The 24,313-nt window shown below is 43.7% G+C and overlaps 1 protein-coding gene across 6 annotated transcripts in view; it reads left to right on the top strand.

Moving 5' to 3' along the window:
* Positions 1–24,313, top strand: part of SCYL1 (SCY1 like pseudokinase 1) — a 1,795,032-nt gene that overhangs the window by 135,996 nt on the left and 1,634,723 nt on the right. The window lies entirely within an intron of this gene.

Genomic DNA, 24,313 nt, shown 5'->3' with positions numbered 1-24,313 from the left:
TGCTTGTATTGTTGTGTCATGGTTTTTGCAAACGTATTGTTGAAGTTGTTGGACACTCACCATATAAACAAAAAATTGGCTAAAAGCAAGATATCTATATAATGTCTGAAAAACAAACGGTGGTTGTAGATACTCATGCAGTGCATATTGTACCATCTAGATTTGGGTTCGAATATATCTTTAAAGAAATCTTATCAAGTCATGAGGTATAGTGACTCCACCTATTGCTGGTAATGCACATGAGCACCAGCTCTATTGTTAAATTGTTTTCTTTCCATCATTGGGTTTGGATGTGTGTTACCGAATTCTGGATCGGTGCCAAGGGTGTGATCTCTTTCGGCCTTCTCGGTTCCTCTCCCTTGCGTTGATTTTGCTGTGTTTCCCTTTCTAGCATCGACTTGACACGCATGTACTCGCCCGGTTCGGCGATTGGATAGGCTTCGAAGCCCCAGTAGGTGCCTTGCAATTCTGGGCCTTCCTGATTTCTCTACATAAAGCATGTCTCGCCTGTGATGGAATGGACGTCATTCTCCTAGTGTCCTTGATTTTATGCCAAACATCCCTGGGTTGATCTCCACCGTCTCTTCGACCTCTGTCTCTCTCCGGAGCACAACAAGGACTCTTGCTTCGCTTTCGGTTCAAAGAACATGTTACCGCCAGGCTCGATGCCTTGAAATGTGGCGGAGAAGACACTCAGATTTATTCAGCGCCCAGGACCTCTAGGGCGGGCCCCAGATGGAGCCATCTGCCGCAAAGGAAGAGGACTTCTCGCCAGAATCCAGCTCTGGTTCCGATCTGGAAATCGAGGACTTGTCTTCCGCCCAGCAGGCTACGAATACTAACCTGCGAATGCATTCCCAGCACCAATAGTACTCTGAGCACCCCCTTCCGAGAGGTCAGGCATCCAACTTCAAAGCCCACCAGTAGGCTTCCTGTCCACCACTACCTCTCCACCATGGTCGGCACCAACGCTTTATACCTTGAGACCTGCCTCTTCCGCCTGCTCAGTTGAACATGTTCTTCAGCAGCTGCAAGAACTCCTTGATGCCCAGCGTCACATCACAATCCACCCACACAGTGGATGGATCCTTACTCAGTCATTACCACCGATGGCTCAGAGCGCAAGCTCTGCTTTAAGGAAACCCTTGACCATCGGCAATAGTCCAAGGGCAAGCAGGGACACCACAAGGCAACCAGTCCTCCACTGTTGCCTCGTCTTCCTCCTCCTCCCTCACCACCCCTGCTGACTCCCTTCCCTTACTTACCTCAGGAGTCTCTACACTTAGGGTTTGTGGGTTCTAACCAAGGGTACCCAGGGGAACCTTATGACCTAGAACTGCAGGATAACCCCTGGTTGACTATGATGTAGATCTTCCAGGTGATGCAAACCCTGACCTGTATCCAGCCTGCCCCTGTCCACCAGATTATCCCACCTCGTATATCGAGGTCCTCAAAAGAGCGCCCTCCTTCCACAAGGTAGAGATGCATAAGTATGCCATCAAGAATTGGCTACCCACTGTCTCATTCAATTCAATTATTTTCCAGATAAGACAGGGCACACTGAGATGGCATGGAGGACCGCTTCCAAAGCCTTCCTGATGAATACCGCAAAAGAGGTCAAGATTTGGTCTCTGAAGGTAATCTCATCTCAGACACCACCATATGCTGTGCCTTTGATGCTGCCAACACTGCGACACGTGGCATTAACTCTAGCGTCCTAATTCGTAGACATGCCCGGGTGTGTGTCTTGGGCTATAACAGCATGACCTCAACCTGCCCTACGATGGGAAATATTTTTTCGGACCGCAGGTTGATCATATGTTGGAAAAAATGTCAAAAAAGACACGGAGACCCTCAAGATCTTGGGTGCCCTCTAAATGCCTCCGGCATGCAGACTTTTGATTGCCTGCCTACAGCAGCATCTCGAAGGATACTCCACCAGATGCATCCTCCTCTTTCCAACACCAGCAGGCTCAATAATTTTCCACCAGGAGTTATTTTCGAGGTGACTACAGAGGCAACAGTTAGAAACAAAGAGGTAAGGTGTAGTGTAGTTCCTATATCCCTGATAGACTCTGCGCATTGGAATAACATACACTATAGATTTGACATAGGACTAAGGTCAGTATGTCTCTATCGAGTATATTAAACTTACTTGTGTGTGCGCCAGCTAACTCAGAGGTCACTAGAAACTTCTCGAATATACAGGAAGGGATTAGTCTCTGACAACCGCATAAACATGACAACTTTGTTTCCTTTTAGAATCGGACAGTCTCAGAATCGTGGAAACAATAGATAACAGTTTCACTCAGTCAGTCGTGCATGCTTCGTTTCTCCAGAGTTGCACAGAAATAGAGAGACGGGCGTTTCGATAAAAAGGTTTGAGCAGTCTTATTTCTCATGCAAGAGATCTGAATTGCTACAATCGTAAGACAGACTGCGAAGTACAATATGTATGAGGTTAGCAGTAAGATAAAATAGTACTGCAATCGCATGGTTTGTAGCTATGACATATATTAATCAAAATACATACATAAATAAGAAAAGCTAAAATGTGATACTCATCTGATGCTTCTAAATTGTTCTACCCCAGTGTACCTAACCTAAGTGCAGTATGAGGTTTGAAGTAGGTGCCATTTCTAAAGTATAGCTAGCTATATTTTAGTTTAGCCAAGAGTTGCCAAAAGTTTCTCTAAGTTCTAGTCAGCGCCATACCTTAGAATGGGAGAAGTTGGAATCTCTTTTCTGGACTCGATAGTCTAACCCCCCTGCATGGGAAGTCAGAGAGCACTGGAGCTGGATTCTCTGCGAAGAGGATGGCAGCGTCAGGTCAGTGCATCAGGCTGGAACTCGATCTCCTTCCGAACTTGCCGTGGCCAACCGCATAGTCTGGGTTGGATCGAATCCTCCGGGAGCCGCAGTTTGCTAGTGCAAGTGCTGGTATATTTATACCTTGAAAATGTCTAGGAATGCCAGTATTGACGTAAAAGTCGGGCAGAGGAACGTCATGAATGAACCCCTAAGGAATAGATGTTCATGCATACTTAATGAGTTCTTGAAGAAATCAATATTCAAGCTGAGGGAAATTTCTAAAGGCTTATGGGTCTGGTTTTCCAAGAATTCGTTGTGACGTGGATGGACGGATGTAGGTGGCCATGCCTGTATTTGGTTTGTACGGACAATGTCTAAATAAGGGCCGGATTTCTGTGTCCAAGTAAGGACAATGTGAATTGTACCTATATAAGGGCATAAATCGGGAAACCTATATACGGAATCTAAATCTGCACACAACACCCACTCCAGTTTGGTATGAACGATGTTACTAAATCCTAAACGTTCTAAAAATATCTTAAAACAGTATCGCATGGGTTTGCTAAAATAAGCTAAAAACATATCTAAAACATATGTCCCTAAAAATACATTACAAAACCAGTGCTATGCATAAAGTGTTGTACATGTTAAAGGCAATGTTCCATTCTAAGCATAGGATCACATTGTCACATTGGAATGCTAAATGAATGAACAAAAATATATACATGTGATGAAATGGCTCGTAAATACAGAAGAAAATATCAGGTTACACAGTCAATTTGTTATTCATGACAAGGTGGCATACTGTCCCTGGAAGTGTTTATCAAAGAATTCTGTTCTCTATGAATAGTTTTACTATAAGCAGATTACTGTGCCAAAAAATGAAAGATACAATTTTTAGGACGGAAGGGAGAAAGAAAATATATAATCATAGAAAAAGTTCCAAAGTCAGTATCATGTTTTAAAAAGAATGAAGGCCAAATTCAGAGTCTCTCCGGAACACTGTGTGCTTGAATCAAAAGTCAGTGTGTGGGGATGGAGAAAACATAAAATGTTCTAATCCTGTAGACAACAAGTCGTCTACCGTTGTGGGTGCGAGTTGGAATACCTCGTGTAGAAGATCAACCGCACATAGATGCGAACTATCGCCTTCAGAATGAGAAGCATCAGCAATGTCCGAATTGGATGTTACCTGCGCGACTGGTGTCTCCTCTCGTACCTCAGCAGTAGCATGTTGCGTCTGTGAGATCTCAATGAATGCCACCATCAGGATTGGTAGCCGTTGGGGACAACACATAGCATGGGCCGTTATCAGGTTCAGCAGAGTATCGATATCCATAGGCATGACTGATGGGAGTGTCAGACAAATGTCCAGCACGCATTCTTCACCGCATAGCAGGCAGCGTAGAACATGTAAGATGCAATCTTGCCAGTTTTTGTCTGAATGACAGAAACCAAGTGGTGTTTAATTCTCGTAGACGAGGTAAACCCAGAATTTGGCCGATGGGCTCACGACACTTCATCTCCAATAGAGTTCTTTCCTCGGTGAACTGGGTGTCGCTGGTGATTTGGCTTGCCATATCGTAGCAGTAGGAGCAAAAATAGTATCCCTGCAACGAGTGCTAAAAAGAGCGGCAGTCCGCCAAACACAGAGTGCACGAAGTTTGGAAAAATTCCGAGGACTGCTTGAAAAGGTGCTAACAGTCCTGCACACACGTTCTTAAATACATGTACAATACCGCTCGTATCAGACATGTTTAAAATACGACCTAACATTTCTGAGAAATGCACAGGGCAGTTTGTATACAAAAGGGTATGTATCTTTGCAGAAGTCCTTGCGACTTGGAGATCATAGGTTTCTTTGGCAGAGGTCAAAGGCACAGTTTTTTGTAAAAGAATGGCTTTCATCCTGCTTGGAGTATCAACTCGTATAGAAGAGATATTCAGTGAAGACCATAAAGGCGACTCCCTGACTATGTCTATTTGGGGAAACAAGACTTGCATACAGCAAGTGACCCTGATGTAACCGTTACTAGATATGGGATACCTGGCAGCATGCCACAGCAGCTGTGATCATTCAACATAATGTAACTCCCATTTGAAAGTTGACCAAAGATCGGATTAATCACTGCTGCCGGTGAACCTGGCAGGATACGTTTGTAGTGGAACCGCCGCAGGCCCCGTGTAAGTTAATACCCTGACAAAGGAGAGAACCGCTTAGTGCGTGTTCACCGTTTTCACCGCTAATAAACATTTCACGTCCCCCCACTCCAACATCTGTGTGTGAAGGTAAATCCCAGGATGTCTTGATGTATTCTTTACCCAACCTTCCATATTTGCCTGCTCGTATATTTTTTTAGGCAGTACTGAAAATGGAAAGTCGTAACAGGCAGAGTAATCTTACCATGTATGATCCACTCAGTAGCTGGTTTTTCTGCCACTGTGAATGGTAATTTCTCCAGTTTTTCAATGCTCAGCACCGTATAGTCTGCTCCCCTTTGTGCCAGTTTGATCTGTTTATCAGTGAGATTGAATTCTGCAAACAGTGACTAGTATTGATTAAACGCCAAGGCACATAGCCAGAACGCAGGTTTTGAAGCGTTCAGCCTAATAGCATGATAGAACGTAGCTGTGACTGACCATGTTGCAACATGACCAAGTCTTGTTCCATGATGTCTATGACAGAGGATACAATGCTGTCCAAAGAATATATCCAGGACGACAGTCGTTAACCCATTGTCTACAGAGAGAGATTTCTCTAAATTAATACGATCAATTTCTCGTATTCGTTCTGCGATCTCTGCTTGGGTGACCTTCCATGCTTCATTATAAGCAGCGTAGATACCGGCATATATGAAACGTTTTTGATGCGGTTTTCTTGGTCCTAGCAAGAATTCCCTAAGGTCAATGCTTTCTTGAAGTAAAGTTAAGTGTTGTTTTACATCCTCTAGTGTACCTTTCTGTAGCCAATCAAGGCAAAGTTTCCCTACACTGTAAGTTGTTACTACCCACGGATGCTGTCTTTGGACATAATGTGGGTCTGGCCTGTGAAAGGTAAAACCTTGTGTTTTGTTCAGGAATCTATCTTGACAGTTGTTTGTGTCTAAGGGCCAGGGCAACCATTTTTTCCATTCAGGATCTGATCTGTTATTATTCATAATAGTATGCAAGTCGACCTCCCCCTGTGTAGTGCTTTCACTTGTAGGTGCAAGTATAGACGGAGTGTTCATGTCTTTTATCTTGGCTATTCCAAGGCATTTTGTTTGTTGGACAGTGTCGTTCAAAAACATAATTTGCTCAGGGATGATGCAGGCTCTAAACAAAGCTTCTATTCCCTGTACTTGCCACTCTTTAGTACCCCAGACAGTTTTCGTCTCAATGTTCTTCCCAAAAGTCGTAACCCTGTCTAGACAGTTGGGCAATAAAGGCTGTAGAATAAATCTGTTTGGTATTCGTTAACATATTTATCATTCCTGTCTTGTTTACATTTTTAAAGTAAAATGTCTCTGCAGTCGAGATATGAAACCCTGAAAATATGGAAATTTCATTGCAAATGTTTTCGAGCTACCCTTTGGTGGCATAGGACAATGTTCCCATTGGTTATACATAAATACATTTCTAGGTGTTGCAGATTTATGCAAGAAATGATGACCATAGTGGTTATAACAATATAGTTGTTCATAGTGTGATGAACCTTGTAAATATTCATTATTGGTAAATGCAGTTGACATCTCTAGATCAGACATCATATTATTAACAGTCTCGAAGTCCCAATCATCAGAAAAGGTATTGGAGGTAATTAAGTCACTTAATGAAATTTTAAATAAATGTGGAATCTTCAGAAGCTCCGACGGGCAAAAAATATCATTCGGTTTTGTCCCAAACTATACCATCAGGTATAGGAATCGCTGTGATGTTCACAGCTGACCAGTCTCTTGCTTCACGATGGGATGATTTGTGTGGCTGGAGAAGTAAGTTCACTCTTTTACTTGCTGTGTTCATTTGAATATATCTTCCATTAAGCAGCATACCCAGAGTTATTACCAGAGCTAACCAAAGTAGAAAGAAGAATATTCCCAAAACAATCCATCCTTCAATCCATGGTGAAACCAGATACGTTTTTTCCAGTAGATGGGGAAAAAAAGTCTGTTTCTTGTTCTTTGAAATTTCTTTGTACTGGCGTCGTTTCAGGCTCTCTGGGATCCTCAGAAAACGTATCAAAGTTCATGAAATAGCCAGAAGCAGTTCTGTCGATGGTTTGAATTGCATCCGTATTTGATGAAATTGCTGTAACCAGTTGATCACTTGTTACTTCGCTGTAAACCGGTGTATCTGGACGAACTGTTATTTGGGTCTCAAGAGGTACAAGATCCATAGCATTGTTGCTTAGTCCTCTATTTCTTACTGTCGAATCTTCAAAGGTGATGAGTCTCTCAGTTTGAACCTCTTGGATTGTAGCTAGAGGAGTATGTCTGCTATTTTGGCGGAGTACACTTGGCCTACTGTTCAGTATCGGCCACATAGTGTGGTTTGATCAGGTCGATAGACACAAATCTTTTCTCCTTTTTACCAGCAAGGGCCGGCAAAAGTACTGTTCTTGATCCGTGGATTGCTAGGACAGGTACTGGTTGTCTGTATGAAGGCCCAAATTCCTTCTTATTCGCGATCTTTTCTCTGACTAGATCCACAAGCTTTGGGATCCAGACAGGCCTTGCTGGGACGGCCGGATTTTTCTCAGTGGTGGTTGGCTTCAGGACCACATTGCTTTGTTGCTTTCTTAATTCATTTAAGTCCTGTAAAACAGCTAAGCGATCTTTGAAATCAAATTGTTTGTATTCCACCACTGTGCCTTTCATATCTAAGTCCGGAACCAACATTCTAGTCCCAAACAGGACCTCGTATGGTGTGACACCCCCTAGAGACCTTCTTAGCAAGTTGTTTATTGTGCACTGGACCCCATATAAATGTTTGACCCACCCATCACCCGAATCTAAAACCCTAGCTGTTATAGACTGCTTTATGTCCCGTTTTTTTCTTTCCACAACAGAATTTCCCTCAGGATGGAATGGAGAAGAATACCGCAATGCTAAGCCCAGACTGGCCATGGCTTCTTTGTAAGCCCTAGAGCTAAACGCAGGACCCTGGTCAGAATGTAGTGTGCCTATTGCGCATGTGCCGATAAAGACTATCAAATCTTTTATAACAGTTCAAGCGTCAGCCGAGCGCTGAGGCCACATCCATAGGAACCTAGAATTAGTGTTTGTGGGACTGCATTTGTCCAATAGGACGCCTGCACGTAGATAGTCTAATGCTGTCTAATAATGGTGTCTGAACTGGGCTGGCTATGTTGTAGTCAGGTATCTGGTGGCGTTCTGTACTGCAATCTCTATTGCAGTCTATGCAGTTATTGATGAAGATATGAATCCGTATAACTCTAAAATTGTTTTAGAGATCCCTTGATGTATCAGACACTCTCCCAGATGCGCTTCGTAAATCAAAGCTGCTCTACGTTCCCTGTTTGGAATTACTCTATCCCTCAATCCAGGGATTCGAGCAAACGGAACGCCGTTCGTATCAATTATATATGAGTATTTGAGTGGAAACTTTTTAGGTAATGCCACACCGCTGCCTTTGCTTGATGCATTGACAGCCAGCATTATTTTGCTGTCTATTTTCGTTGTTGAACGAGTGATTGCAGCTACGGAAGCCGTTTGCACAGCCCCTTTCGCTGCTTCATCAGCCAATGAATTCCCTTAAACGTGAACGCCATCACGTTGGTTACTCAGCGGGTGTATCGCGTGAGTGTTCTGTAGTCTGTTTCGCAACTGAACTACTTTTTCCCAAAGCATTTGTGCTTGATTGTGCCACCTTTCGCATCTTTGAAACCATTTTGAATCCAATTCTGTAAATATTCATTGTAATATTGAACACAGTAAAAAGAATCGCACACTATCAGTGTGGGGAATTTGCGATGTATTTTCAAGTGCCATCTTAAATGCTTGTAGTTCAGCTCGATGAGCTGTACAATCTCCTAGAGATTGGGTTTTTGTGACCATTGGTCTGAATTTGCCATCTCGCATGTGACCTTTAACGATAGCACAGGCTGCACTGTAAGCTTGTTTACTCCCCGTAGCGGGCTGTGCAGATCCGTCAGTATAAATTATACATTCGCACTGGTCAAGAGGGAGAATATCAGTAGGCAGAGGACATTCGTGTTCATATTGCAAGAATGCTTGTGTTTTTAAATATGGATCAAAAACTTATTCAACATCAGTTGCAGCAAGAGAATTAACCCATTGTATCTATCTCGGATGTAAATCTTTTGCGTTTGGAATGCTAGCCTTTGTAACTGCCTCTAGGGCTGGTACAGGAGTCACAACCATAATGCGTTTCCCCTGTGCTAGGGCTTTTTCTTTTGCTACAGCGGTTTGAACTGCTGTCAGAATTTTTCTGTAGAAGTGAATTTCATTTCTGCTTGTGTATACAAGTGGGATTTGTATGCAATTGGTACTTAATCAAAGGCGAGACCTATTGCATTTTCAATGCTTGTTAAAGTGGCTTCTAGGTTACGTTTCTGGTCCAACATGATTCCAAAGAATTTGGCAGAGTAAACAGTTTGATGCTGAAAACCAGCAGACCTGCTTATTTTTATTCAATTTTTATTCAGAAGCCTGTCAGGTTTTGGGGTTAAGAGAAACATATTCTGTTTTTCTGTTTGCTCAGTTTTAGATATTTACGTTTTTTTGTCATTTTCTTTTGCGTAGACAGTGCAGCACTGGGTGGGCAGAGGCTCCGGACACCTTAAGGAATAACTGGGTTTCATGTTCCCTGAGGTAACGGACTTTCTTACTCTGCTAGTGGTGACCCCAGGGGTTCCAAATACATATTCATATGTGGAGGTACCACTACTGGGCCCTGGGGTGCACCACAAGAAACGGGGGTTGGTTTGACGCGAGGCTCCACACACACTGGTGAACTAGATAGATTCAAACCATAGTAGTGCCATGTTAATAAATGTGATCCCTTTTACGGGGTTTAAAAGTAGGCTTTGGTGAAATGTAAATTACACTGTTGTGTGGAATTCCTGAAATGACTCCATCATGCCATTTCACATAATTCCGTGCCATTTGTGGTAAAAACCGACTGGAAAGGCATGGGAACAACAGAACGCAAGTGGCTGCTGTTCACGGCTGCTTTTGTTAAATACATCCTCGTGCCAAAATTTGACATGAGGGCTCATTTCGCACGAAAATATAGCTCGGAATGGCGAACTTGTCTTTCCCATGATGAGGAGTAATTTTGTGTTCATTTTGCCAAAATTGCGTGCAGTTATGCAAAATCAAATTTCGTAAATTTCACAGACCCCTTCTGAAAAGGAGATCTTTGTTACCAACTCTATCCATGGCTGCGAATGTCTCTCTGTTTCCTGCTTCCTCCCTCTTAAGTCCCACCTTTCACCACCACTCTCCCTCATTCTTTTGTTACTTTGATGTTTCTTTATTTCTTTCTTCTTTCCATTGTCTTTCTTTTCTTTCTTCACCTCTGTTTTCCTCTTTTTTTTTTTTTCCTTTCTTTTCTTTTTCTTTCTTGATACCGGGCGCAAGGCATCTTTCATCCTCCATGTAGTAATAGCAGTCTGACCTCTAGAGATGTGTAGTGGGGGGTGTAGGAGTAGGGCCTAGAAGGCTTGAGGGAGAGCAGCTGGGAGAGGGGGCAGCTCTGGGCAAGACACGAACAGGACCCCATCTGTCCAGAACACACACACACATGGCACACAGTCCACACTGCAGCTCAGATAGCAACATACATACACCCACACACAAACACAGGACATGCACAGCAACACTCAGAACCACACATGCAAACCACTACAAAACAAATCACACATCAATGCAGATAGTAAAACAGAGAAACACAAATAACACATAGCAACATCCACACAACACCCAGTCTCTCTCTCACACGCACACACAAGTTCAGCGCCATTATAATGTGAGCAACAAGTTTTACAGAAATACAACACGACCCTTCATTAATGTGTTTGTGGTTAGAATTAATTTCACACTGACACACCTTAAAACCACATAAGCATACATATTAGACTAAAAACATATGAGGCTTCTCGTAGACGGGTTAGTCACACGATCATTTAGTAATTTAGTGCACTGCTCACTAGTGTGTGAGCCAAAGTATATTTTTGGCAGGTATCAGTAACCGCTTGTAAACAAATAGCGACTGCACAACCCTCAGATCTGAACAGAAACACAAGCTGACACGCACAGGGGTGGAGCCCTCAAGGGCGAGATGCATTCTAAGGGTGGGGGGGCACCAGAAGATACTGGATCTCACAGCCCCCATCCCACAGAGACAGTCCCATAACCATCTGGTGACCCTCATCTCCCAGAATCCGAAAGCTATCTCAGGAGAAGTAAACGTTTTGGAAATAACAAGTCTGGCAGACACCCACACCACCACGCTCCCCTTCCCCCTTCCCCCAGCCCCCACCCCCCACCCCGACCACACCTCAGATCCGTGGTTCTGTCTGGGTATTCATAGAGAAAAAATATGTGCCCAGCGAGATACATATACATATCGACAAACCTATATATATGGTTAAGTATGCGTACAGATCTATACACGTGTAGAGATACTTGAATACACAGACATTACAGGTATGTGTGTGTGTGTATATATGTATATGTATATATATATATATATATATATGTATACATACATACCGGCATATATATATATATATATATATATATATATATATATATATATACATATATATACATACATACCGGCAGATGTACACGTATTTAAACTTACAGCTACACCCCACACACAGACACACACAACGTTAATCTGCAAGACTGATTTTATTTTATTCAAACAGTTACCCCTGACGAAGGGCTATATAAATGGGCCCGAAATGCATTGGGATTCGTTACATCTCGAACTGTCTTGTGAATTGAGCTGCCCATGTGGGGCAGAAAGAGGCTCGGATGGGCACAACTGCTCCATTTGAAAAAATTGGGTTTCTGAACAGCCTTGTTGTGAACAGCAAAGTAAAAGATAAAGTTGAAACAAAAGTTTGAAAAAAGTTTGATGAAATTTGAATAACTTTCAATAAACATGGTGTTTGAAACATAAAAAATGCCTTTAAGCATCTAATTCAAGCTGTGCGATTGGATAGGCAGTACAGTTGTGCTGCCTTAATTGTTGGAACTTTTACACGTGTCTTGAGGCTTGGCACGGCTCCAGTCTGCACGCAAAAAGGAACTAATTGACAAGCAAGGAGAAAATCTGATGAATAGGTGTGCATCTGCTACCCTTTATTGTTAGATATATATCATCGACATATGACAATGCCTCGTCGTCATAAGTTTGTAGTAACTCTGTTACCCTTGCTGAGAATAACCCCGGGCTGTTTTTGAATCCCTGGGGCAGTCGACAAAATAGACACTGGGTCCCCATTATTGAGGAAGCGGTCAAATATCTGCTTTCTGGTGCAATATTTTGACAAAAACCATTTGAAATGTCTAATGTGGTTTTATATTTTTTACGCACAATGTTATTCATTAATGCTGTACTGTGTGCATTTTGCACTGCAAATGTTTTGCAACAAGAATTTAAGTGTCTGTAATCCAAAACTAGACGATATTGTATTGTCTGGTTTGGAGACAGGAAACAAAGGACTGTTCGTTGATGAGGTGCATTTTTCAATCACCCCCTGATATTCAAGTTGATCTAAAATCTCCCTGACCTGTTTTTTAGCTTCTTGCTTAACTGGGTACTGCCTTTGTGCAGTCGTTTTTTTTTTTTTGTTTGTTTTTAACTGTCAGGTTTTCTCAAATTATCCCTATTCCTGAGGTTGTACCTCCTTTCAGAGGGCTTCCTCTGTGGATGAGACCTGCCTCGGGAATGAGAACGCTTCTCTTTGGAATTCTGTTTACTATTTTCCCACTTCTTTTTAGAAGAGGTAGGAATGTTTTCAGGAAAGACCGTATCAGGACTTTCAGACAGTTGTGGTTTAACTGTATATTTCTATTAGCTTTTGTATGTTATTAAGTAATTCCTCGTCCAACATTGATTCAATGTCAGGGTCAGGTGTGTAGCCGGCTAAAATCGGCCATGTTGCTCCTGGGCTCCTGGTCTATCTAGTGGACCGAGCCTGGTAATGTGATTGTAATGTTTTAGGGCGCCTTTAAACCAGAGCTCATGCTCCTGGTATGTGAGTGGAATATCAATATCCTCGAAAGGAATATATTCCTCAGGTGGTTCATCTTCTTTGTAGAAGTGAAACATATGTGTTACTGGATTTGATTCTGGGAATACTATCCATGAATAGAATACCTCTGTCTGGTGAGATTCATGTGCCTCTGTCACAAAAACTGCTCTAGCACCTCTTGGTGTCAGACCATGTTTTATAAGTTTTAGAGTGATGGCTCTCCTTAAATTTGGTGGGATGTGTGTAACACCCACCTCGTCTTCATTAAGACCTGTAAGGTCAGCCGCAGCTGTACCGTTGTCGACGACAACATCTTCGGTGTCGGACATTGTTTAATAAAAAATTGCAGAGCAAGTTTCAAGGAAACAAAGATAAGGTGCACAATATTTTGGTTCAAAAAAGAGGAGGAACCAAGAGCTTTTTAATGAGGTCCTGCACCGTGCTCCGAGGAATAGAGAACATAACCAAGGGATGCAGTTCCTCTAGGATAGAAGGGGGGGGTGGGGGGGGGAGAGCGATTAGTCTCTATAGAATGCCCTCACACACCTAGCAAGGTGTCATGCTTCATCATAGGGCTGTGCTCCTCGTCGGGCCGGCGCTGCAATGCCCGACGGGCTCCCGCGAAGGGGCTCTTTTTCGGAGATCTTTTATAGAGACAGCCGTATGGGTGCGTGGGGGTCAGTGCAACAAGTGTAGTGAGTGGTGGTGTAGTGAGTTAAAATAGGTATGGTATTGCCAGACAGTGAACCATTTTATTCTGATGGTATACCAGCCTAAGTAAAAATAGGTGATCCCAAGGGATTATAATGATCCCTAGGGAGATCAGAAGGTCGACATGTTTCTTGCTCTATGCCCAAACGGGTCGGTGGCAATTCATCAGGACCAGGTGAGAAAGTGCTCAAAAGAATATATAATAAATGAACTCTACTACATAATTGGTGATGCAAAAATTATAAATACATCACCATGCAAATCCATTGGGTCCCTAAGAGGGATGGACCCGTTGTTGCGGTACCTAGAAGAAAAAGGAGGACAACACAGACACATAAAACTTTACAGAATTAGAGAATTAGGTGCTACTGGGCTCCTGAAGGGAACCGTGCGTATGGTGTGACGGCCCAATCAATGTGCTCACACAGTGACTCAGAAGAGAGTCGTGTCCAATACTGTAAGGGTTACCACAAATGTGATAAGTACAGATACATGACTGCCGAATGCTAAAATGTGCAAAACAATGTGTACAGCTGGTACAGATGACTAGCAAAAGTGGAACATGCCTTAACGTAACAGGCTTATCAAAATGCGTGAGGCTATGTGCACACCATATATGCCAATTATGCCAAAATGCTATACTGTGCGTCACGACATGCTCTATGGTGGGCGGATAATGGTGAGAGTTAAAGCAAGGTATTCGTTCTACTGTTTAGCCCTTCGAAATCGTAAAACACACAATATGCGAGGTGTTGGGGGGCCGATGTGGCGATAGTAGTGGAAACACTGTCTCTACGGATACTAATGCTCCTGGCTAGATGACCAAGATCGTAATGAAAGTAAAAGGTCCCGTACGGGGCAAACTCACCCCCTTTGGGACAGAACTTGTAGTACGGGTTCGCCTGGCGGCCATAGAGCGCCTGCCCTAAATCGTTAGAAAAAGTCAAGGGAAGGTTTAGATGCCTGGCGAGTTAAAGTACATGTAACTTATGACAGAACCCAGGAGAGGAGGAGTACTTACAGATTGTGGGCGCGTTCACGGCCGGAATCCTACTGCGGCTCAGGCTTCCGTAACACGCCGCTGTGGGTGTGTTACAGATAAAGGACGTGATCAGACGTGGCCCAGGCAAACGACTAGACCGCAACCATTGGCGGCCATATTGGAGGTGTCACAAAACTTTATTGCGCGCGAGGTGTAAAGATCGACAATAGTCCCGTCTCAGGTAATATCACGAACGCACTAGGGGACAAAGCGTGTATGAGAAAAGTAGTTAATTAAATAATCAGAGTGTGATAGTAATAGTTTGTGGCTTGATATCCCCTAGTCAGACATAGGCATAGGCTCTGTCAGGACATAAGAGTGTGTGAAATGGATGTCAGACTAACAAGCCGATAGGTCTTGTCTAAGGTATCCACAATAATGTCTGTAGGCCTTTGGAATTATCGGCGGTGACCCAGGCTAGTCACCTTAATGTGGTGTGCAAGTATCAGGTGGATATCGGCCATCTCATGTATCCAGTGGTTCATGTGTTGTTGAGAGTGGCCCAAGGTATATCATCATTGAGGCCGTTAGTATGGCTCGAAATTTTAAAAATCCACTGTTGTTCCTTGCGGAAGAGGGCTTCCTTACTGATCATTGGAAACGCTTGAAGAATTGTCCATGAGAGGTCATTGGCAGTGTGGTTATTTTCCAAGAAATGGGTGCACATTTTGGTGCTGATCTTTTTGCATCTAATGTTGCTCCGATGCTCGGAGATCCTGATCTTCACTGGACGTGTCGTCATGCCAATGTACATAAGGTCACACGGGCACTGAATTAAGTAAATGCAATTGCGAGTATTGCAATTGGTGTGGGATCTTTGTTGCCAATTCAGAGTTTCTGAGAAGGTTATAGATTTACTCGTTTTAGTGAGGTTACATGCTGTGCATTGTCCGCATGGATGATGGCCTGTCACAGGTGGGAGTCCCCACAGTCTCTGCTCAGCTCGTGGAGCTGGTTTGGGTCTGGTGCTGATAAGCATAGTTTTCAAATTGTCGGTTCTTTTGAATGCAAAACGTGGTTTGGGAGCTTCCCAGCCTCCCACCGATAACAGCATATTGTGTGTTTTACGATTTCGAAGGGCTAAACAGTAGAACGAATACCTTGCTTTAACTCTCACCATTATCCGCCCACCATAGAGCATGTCGTGACGCACAGTATAGCATTTTGGCATAATTGGCATATATGGTGTGCACATAGCCTCACGCATTTTGATAAGCCTGTTACGTTAAGGCATGTTCCACTTTTGCTAGTCATCTGCACCAGCTGTACACATTGTTTTGCACATTTTAGCATTCGGCAGTCATGTATCTGTACTTATCACATTTGTGGTAACCCTTACAGTATTGGACACGACTCTCTTCTGAGTCACTGTGTGAGCACATTGATTGGGCCGTCACACCATACGCACGGTTCCCTTCAGGAGCCCAGTAGCACCTAATTCTCTAATTCTGTAAAGTTGTATGTGTCTGTGTTGTCCTCCTTTTTCTTCTAGGTACCGCAACAACGGGTCCATCCCTCTTAGGGACCCAATGGATTTGCATGGTGATGTATTTATAATTTTTGCATCACCAATTATGTAGTAGAGTTCATTTATTATATATTCTTTTGAGCACTTTCTCACCTGGTCCTGATGAATTGCCACCGACCCGTTTGGGCATAGAGCAAGAAACATATCGACCTTCTGATCTCCCTAGGGATCATTATAATCCCTTGGGATCACCTATTTTTACTTAGGCTGGTATACCATCAGAATAAAATGGTTCACTGTCTGGCAATACCATACCTATTTTAACTCACTACACCACCACTCACTACACTTGTTGCACTGACCCCCACGCACCCATACGGCTGTCTCTATAAAAGATCTCCGAAAAAGAGCCCCTTCGCGGGAGCCCGTCGGGCATTGCAGCGCCGGCCCGACGAGGAGCACAGCCCTATGATGAAGCATGACACCTTGCTAGGTGTGTGAGGGCATTCTATAGAGACTAATCGCTCTCCCCCCCCCCCCCCCACACCCCCCCTTCTATCCTAGAGGAACTGCATCCCTTGGTTATGTGCACAATATTTTGGAACACTGTATCCTTCAACGTTGAACAAAACCAAACAGCTAATGCATAGGACTTTCGTCCTACTCAGCTATGGCGGATAATATCCCTACCCACTCTAGACGTCTTATGGAGTTTTATGAGTAGAGGGTCTCTGAGAAAAGCACAACTGAGTTACTTCAGTATCTAGCGTTAAATTAGTGCCTTACCAAACCATTGGGCACCATGTAGTGTAGTTCCTATATCCCTGATAGGCTCTGCGCATTGGAATAACATATACTATAGATTTGACATAGGACTAAGGTCAGTATGTCTCTATCGACTATATTAAACTTAATTACTTGTGTGTGCCAGCTAACTCAGAGGTCACTAGAAACTTCTTGAATATACAAGAAGGTATTAGTCTCTGACAACCGCATAAACATGACAACTTTGTTTCCTTTTAGAATCGGAACAGTCTCAGAATCGTGGCAACAATAGGTAACAGTTTCACTCCGTCAATCGTGCATGCTTTGTTTCTCCAGAGTTGCACAGAAATACAGAGACGGGCGTTTCAGCAAGAGATCTGAATTGCTACAATCGTAAGACAGACTGCGAAGTACAATATGTACGAGGTTAGCAGTAAGATAAAATAGTACTGCAATAGCATGGTTTTTAGCTATGACATATATTAATCAAAATACATACATAAATAACATAAGCTAAAATGTGATACTCATCTGATGCTTCTAAATTGTTATACCCCAGTGTACCTAACCTAAGTGCAGTATGAGGTTTGAAGTAGGTGCCGTTTCTAAAGTATAGTTAGCTATATTTTAGTTTAGCCAAGAGTTGCCAAAAGTTTCTCTAAGTTCTAGTCAGCTCCATACCTTAGAATGAGAGAGGTTGAAATCTCTTTTCTGGACTCAATAGTCTAACTGCCCGCAAGGGAAGTCCGAGAGCACTGGAGCTGGATTCTCTGCGAGGAGGATGTAAGCGTCAGGTCAGTGCATCAGGCTGGAACTCGATCTCCTTCCGAACTTGCCATGGCGAACCGCGTAGTGTGGGTTGGATCGAATCCTCCGGGAACCGTTATTTGCCAGGGCAAGTGCTGGTATATTTATACCTTGAAGGTGTCTAGGAATGCCAGTATTGACGTAAAAGTCGGGCAGAGGAACGTCATGAATGAACCCCTAAGGAATAGATGTTCATGCATACTTAATGAGGTCTTGGAGAAATCAATATTCAAGCTGAGGGAAATTCCTAAAGGCTTTTAAGGGTCTGGTTTTCCAAGAATTCGTTGTGACGTGGATGGACGGATGTAGGTGGCCATGCCTGTATTTGGTTTGTACGGACAATGTCTAAATAAGGGCCGGATTTCTATGTCCAAATAAGGGCAATGTGAATTGTACCTATATAAGGGCATAAATCGGGAAACCTATATACGGAATCTAAATCTGCACACAACAAAGGGTGGTTCCCCCAAAGGAAATGCCCCCACCAAACAGTGTCTTGCCGCCCCCACCCCCCAATTCAGACTGTTGTTGGGGGTCAACTTCTGGGGTCTTTCTACAAATGGCAGCAAATCACCTCAGACCAGTGGATACTAGACCCCATGTGCCATGGTTACTGTTTGAGGCTCACTTCCTTTCCTCCCTACATACCACCCTTCAGACACGTCTCCCACCCGCAACACCAAAGCCTCTTTCGGGAACAGGTAGACGCCCTCCTCCTCAAGGGTGCCATAATGCCAGTGCCATTAAACCTACCAGGTACAGGGATGTACTTCCTCTATTTTCCTGTTCACAAAAAGGACGGGTCCCTCAGACCCCTCAACAAGTACATGCTGGCCGAACACCTCCACATGGTCACTCTACAGGATGTCATACCGCTACTACAGCAAGACGACTTCATGACTGCCTCGACCTCAAAGACAACTTTCACATCCCAATTTACCCAGCTAACCTTCGCTACCTCCGGTTCGTGGCAGGCATTATCAGTTTAAAGTGCTACCCTTTGGCTTCACTACTGTCCCTAGAGTGTTTACAAAGTGTTTAGCGGTGGTAGCCATGCAACTGTGGTGCTTGGGCATCCCCATATTCTGTTACCTGGACGACGGCTGATCAAGGGAGCACCTCACCATCTGTGCCTAGCATACACTCAGGCTATCATGCACCTCCTACATGACTTGAAGTTTACCATCAATGCCACCAAGTCCCACATCCAAACCCTTCAATTAAAGCCCTATCAAGGGTCGGTCCTCAACTCAGGGGTGGGTGAGGTTTATCTCAGTCCTGCCAGGATGCAAGTCTTCCAGGCTCCCTCTGTTTCAGCCAGCTCACCATTTTGAGGTCAGAACAGCCTTTTTCCCTCTGTGGCATGATAACCTCCTGCATTGCCATAGTCCCCCACACCAGGTTACACACACGCCTGTTACAAGAATGACTAGCACAACAATGCTCTTAAGCAGAGGGTCAAAGGGAAGAAGATCTAGTATTTGGGAGCCGCACTTTTCGCTCTCTGCAGTTGTGAAACCCCAACAACCTGTTGCAGGGGCAGCCCTTTCTTGACTCCATTCTGCAGATGACCATCACAGCAGATGTTCTTTTCTTACAGAATCTCACTGTCCTAGGTCTGGGGACATCTCATCACCAGGGTCACCACATCAAATACCTAGAACTATATGGCATTCAACTAGCGCTGAAGGCCTTTCATCATCGCATTCGGGGCAAGGTGGTCCTTGTTCACAGCAACATTATCTCCCTGTACTATTTACAAACGCAAGGTGGCACTCACTTCAGTTGTTTGCGTTTGCTCAGAGCATTTGGCAGTGGGCACTCCACATCAGAGTCTATCTGCTGGCGGAGCATCTTCCAGGAGTGGACGATTACCTTGCAGACCTCCTCAGCAGGATGCAGCAACAAGTCCACAAGTGGGAACTCCACCCAGAAGTCCTCCTCCCATACTTGCGACAGTGAGGGTTTCCCCGAAGTATACCTTTTGGCCACCTCAGAAAATGCAAAATGCCCAAACTTTGCCTCCAGTTATCCACGGTCCATGGGCAACACACTATGGATGAACTGGTCAGGGCAATTGTCCTCCTTTTTTTCACTTCGTCCATTTAGCGTTTGGAGGCTCGGACAAATGCCCCTCGCCTTTATCCTACTTGATCCTACCTGGGCCAGGCAGCATCGGTTCACCACCCTCCCCGAACTCTCGGTGACTCCTCACAAGAGGCTCCTTAACAGGCCCAACCTTCTGTGGTAAACAAAAATCTTCTTTACCGGACTGAATTTCATACGGGATCTTGAAATAAAATAAAATAGCTCAGAATAACAAGAGGCAGAATCCGTGGTATAAGAGTTTCTAAATGGGCTTTATTCCATCAAAAATGGCCGACTCGAGTCGCGGCCTTCAGGTTCCGTCACCACGAGGGTTCAGGAAGTGAAGTACAATAATTTATTGACAGACATGCATTTTTATAATAAGTACATTACAATGAAACGAATGTAGAAGGCGTAACATTTGATAAGAAAAGTGACAAAACAGGTACGTAATCGAAACTAGGCGTAATAAGGAATAAAAGAAACATGATTGGTTAGGATTATCAGACATAGGTGGATCTATAAGATAATACTTGGCATAGATGCGCGCGCAGCAGCATGACGTGTGATTGACGTGCAACTAGGGGGTGAAGGGGACTTGACATTTAGCTCTACATGTGGAGACGAGAAGTCTGGGGGGTCAAGTCAACCTAATCCCAAATCATATCTAACATCCTATGTTTAAAGAACTATGTTATCCACAAGGAAGGACTCTCGGACAGAATCTAGTCTATACTGACTGTGTGCGTGCACAAACGCCTAAGTGTCTATATGAGATGCGAGGGGCAGAAAACTTTCCATGGCAGCAGGGCTATGAATCACTTGCAGGAGGACGGAAAGGCTGAGTCCTTTGCTTGTGAGCTAAAGGAAATGTTTACCTAAATCACTAGACAGGAATGCATCGGCTGAAGAGCAAAATAGATAATTCGAAGGTGAAATACAGCTTCTTGGCAGGCAGGCGAAAACTGGCCGAGGCAGGCACCGTTAGCTGCACAGGGAGTAGGGCAAAGTTCATGGATACAGATGCGAGCTCAAGCTGAAGCTGTCAAAGACAGAGAGCAGGGAAAGGCTTTGAGGACAGAATCGGGCCTACTTGCCTGAACTGTAAAAATGGAGTAACTTAGCCATATAAAGTCGGTGGCCTTTCATACTTAGGAATCGAATATCCAGCCCATCGATGGCGGATCTGACAGAGAACATGTCGACGGTAGACACACATATGTTTGCGTCTTAGAAACTGGAACTAGAGGGAACATACATGTACTTGTAACATGCATATAGAACCGTTGGGGTCCAAGATAGGGGACATAACTGATCAGGAAAATCCACATTTCCACATTCCCTCCTTGTCCCCTACTTGCCCTTCAAGAGATATCAATCTTCATCATTCCATCGATTTGCTCATGGAGCATCATTTCTTCTTCCTTCTTCTTCCGGCATTTTGAACGAGAACTGTGATATGGAATGCATGATGTGGCACACAGACCACAAATCGCTGGTCCACATTGCAGGCATAAACAACAACTGAAGAGCATAAGAAGGCCAATACCTAGGAAGGATAGAACTCTCCATCCCCAGGCTGATATCACACTCCAAAACCACCCGGACCACGTCCAAGTGCCTGGATTTTCGTGTATCTGGCTTACAATCTTATGAAGGCGTGTTATAGCTTTATATACAGATGGCGAATTTTCTGGTATGAATATGCAGCAGCTGGATCCGATGACCCTGCAAGCTCCGCCCCTATCGGCCAGGATGACGTCAAGGACAAGACGATTCTGGAGAACAACAATTCTCATCACTGATTGTTCCTCTGTCAGATTGCCTAGGGCGGCTATAGTCTCATTTACTACAGCTTCAAGAGTCTTGGTGAGTCTACGTATCAGCTTACTATTTGATATTGTACCTATATAGGGAAAGATACCTTTATTGAAATCTGCATACTTGTCCCATGCCGTCTCAGTATAATCGACAACTGGGAGATCTCTTCGCTCTCTATTGTGTACTAAATGAACATTTCGATAATAATCAGGGGGAGCTAGAAAAACAGGTGGCAGAAGGAATGCTATGTAACAGGTACCATCCCAATCTAGAGGCAAACGCATATATGCAGTCTGACCACATATAAAGTAAGAATGGCGAGAAGCTCTAAATGAAGATTTACCTTGATCACTATATTCTACTGTAGTAACGCATTGGCTATGGCCCATGTGTATGGAACCAACTTTTCTCACACATAATTCACCCTTAACTGGAAATACTGACATAGTGGGCAGAATTAGTTCAACTTCGGATTTGACATTCAAAATCATAAGATTAGGCGTAAAATTACCTAATTTATACACTTCATTTTCTAAATCAGTTCCTGTTCTACTGGGGTGACCCTCCTTATTAGGGTGACAGACTTTGAATAAAACTAGATTCAGATTTCCCCATATCCAATGTTGTTGATAAACTGCTGTGTCTGGGTCTATGGAATTTAATAAACTAAACCATGCTCCACAGGAGCCATTGTGTGTGAACGGATGTGGAAAGAAAGGCAGAACTCCTTTGTTATTCTGATAGGGAGGGAGTCGGCCACACACCCAACAATTGGTGGCATTACTAGTCTGATGGGAATGATGTAACATACTAATGAATGTGTTATTGCGCAGCGCAAGTCTATAGGACAACTCATGTGGGGGGAATTCACTAAAAGAATGTTCATCAGTTATATTGAAAGCACGTTTAGAAACAGGATAATACATATGCAACAATATACTTGCAGTAACTAAAAAACTCAAGAAAAACAAAATTAATAAAGTCACAATACAGTGGTTACGCAGTAATTTACAATAAGCATGTCGTTTCATTATGATTCTGGACTCTACATGATTCAGACCTAAGGGATACATGTCGGGACAGATTCAACCGCTTCACCTTGGAGAGGACTTAAACAATCAAATCGTCCGACAGTTTAGATCTGGACCTGAGTTTCTGCTTGTAAAGTTCGGTGCTACTGGCCTCAGCCAAAGGTAGCTTTGAGTCAATGGGGGAAGACACACGGGGAGTACTGTTTGTGTCAGGAGGAAGTCCATGAAATTTCTTTATATGGCTGGAATGCACCCAGCCTTTTCTCCCTTCGATCTTCACAGCTGTTCTGGTCGTCAGCAGGACCAACTTAGGACGCCTCCACCTTGGCTCCAGTTGGGTTTTCCGATCAAAATTCCTGACGAGAACATAATCGCCGGGAATTACATCATGAGGTTTCACCTCGGTGTTGTCGGGAAAAGCTGCGACTACCTGTGAACGACAAGATTGTAGTGCAGACATCAAGGAAGCCAGGTAATCTGTCAGCATATTACAATCAACATCAGTTATTTTACGGGGTATAGGCGTCCCCCACATATTCGGTGGTCTACCAAAGATCACCTCATAAGGGGATAGCCCTGTTCGAGAGTGTGCTACCATCCTCATGTAAAATAGCGCAACTGGTAAAGCTACTATCCAGTCCACACCTTTCTCCTGACATATTTTAGACAGTCTGATTTTTAAAAGTTGATTATGTCGTTCCACGAGACCTGCTGCCTCGGGGTGTCGGACACAGTGGAATTTCCACTGATATCCCAACAAAAGTGAGACATGTTTCATTAATTCGGATGAGAAAGGCTGGCCGTTATCTGAATATACAACACGTGGTAAACCGTACCGTGGGAAGAATTCTCGAACTAGCTGCTTGGCAGTAGTCGGGGCAGTGTAATCTGATACGGGATACGCCTCTGTCCAACGGGAGAGAGCGCAGACAACTACGAGAACATATTTGAATCCTCGACAACGTTCCATCTGAATATAATCCATCTGGAGGACTTCAAAAGGATGGTCAGGAGGCTGAAATCCACCCTGCTCTACGGGAACACTCTTTCCTGGATTAAACTGACAACATATCATACAGGTACGAATCTTTTGTTTAGCTGCTGCTCGTAAATGTTTGTTGAACCAAATGTGCTGAATGCTGTCTAGCATAGCCTTCTCTCCTAAATGTGCTGGACTGTGAACTGTAGCTATAATGGCTTGAACCATGGAATCAGGGAGAAACCATACAGATTTCTCCTTCGTCATCCATCCTTGATCTGTCTGGATCCCTCCTAGTTCAGTCCACTTCTTTATTTCTTCTGCTGTGGCATGTGTCTGTATATCAATTACGTCAAGTGCGGGATCCTTAATTGTCATACACTGTGTTGGTGTCTGAACTATTGGCTTTGTCATGTCTAATGTGCGATTCTGAGCAGTCTGTTTAGCTGTTCTGTCAGCTAAATCATTGCCTTGAGAAATGATATCAGTAACCTTCGTGTGTGCTTTACATTTCATAATCGATATAGCAGTGGGTAGATGTATTGCGTTTAACAAA

This window comes from Triturus cristatus, chromosome 9 (genome assembly GCF_964204655.1).
Source record: "Triturus cristatus chromosome 9, aTriCri1.1, whole genome shotgun sequence".
Lineage (NCBI taxonomy): Eukaryota > Metazoa > Chordata > Amphibia > Caudata > Salamandridae > Triturus > Triturus cristatus.
This window is presented reverse-complemented; position numbering and strand designations above follow the sequence as displayed.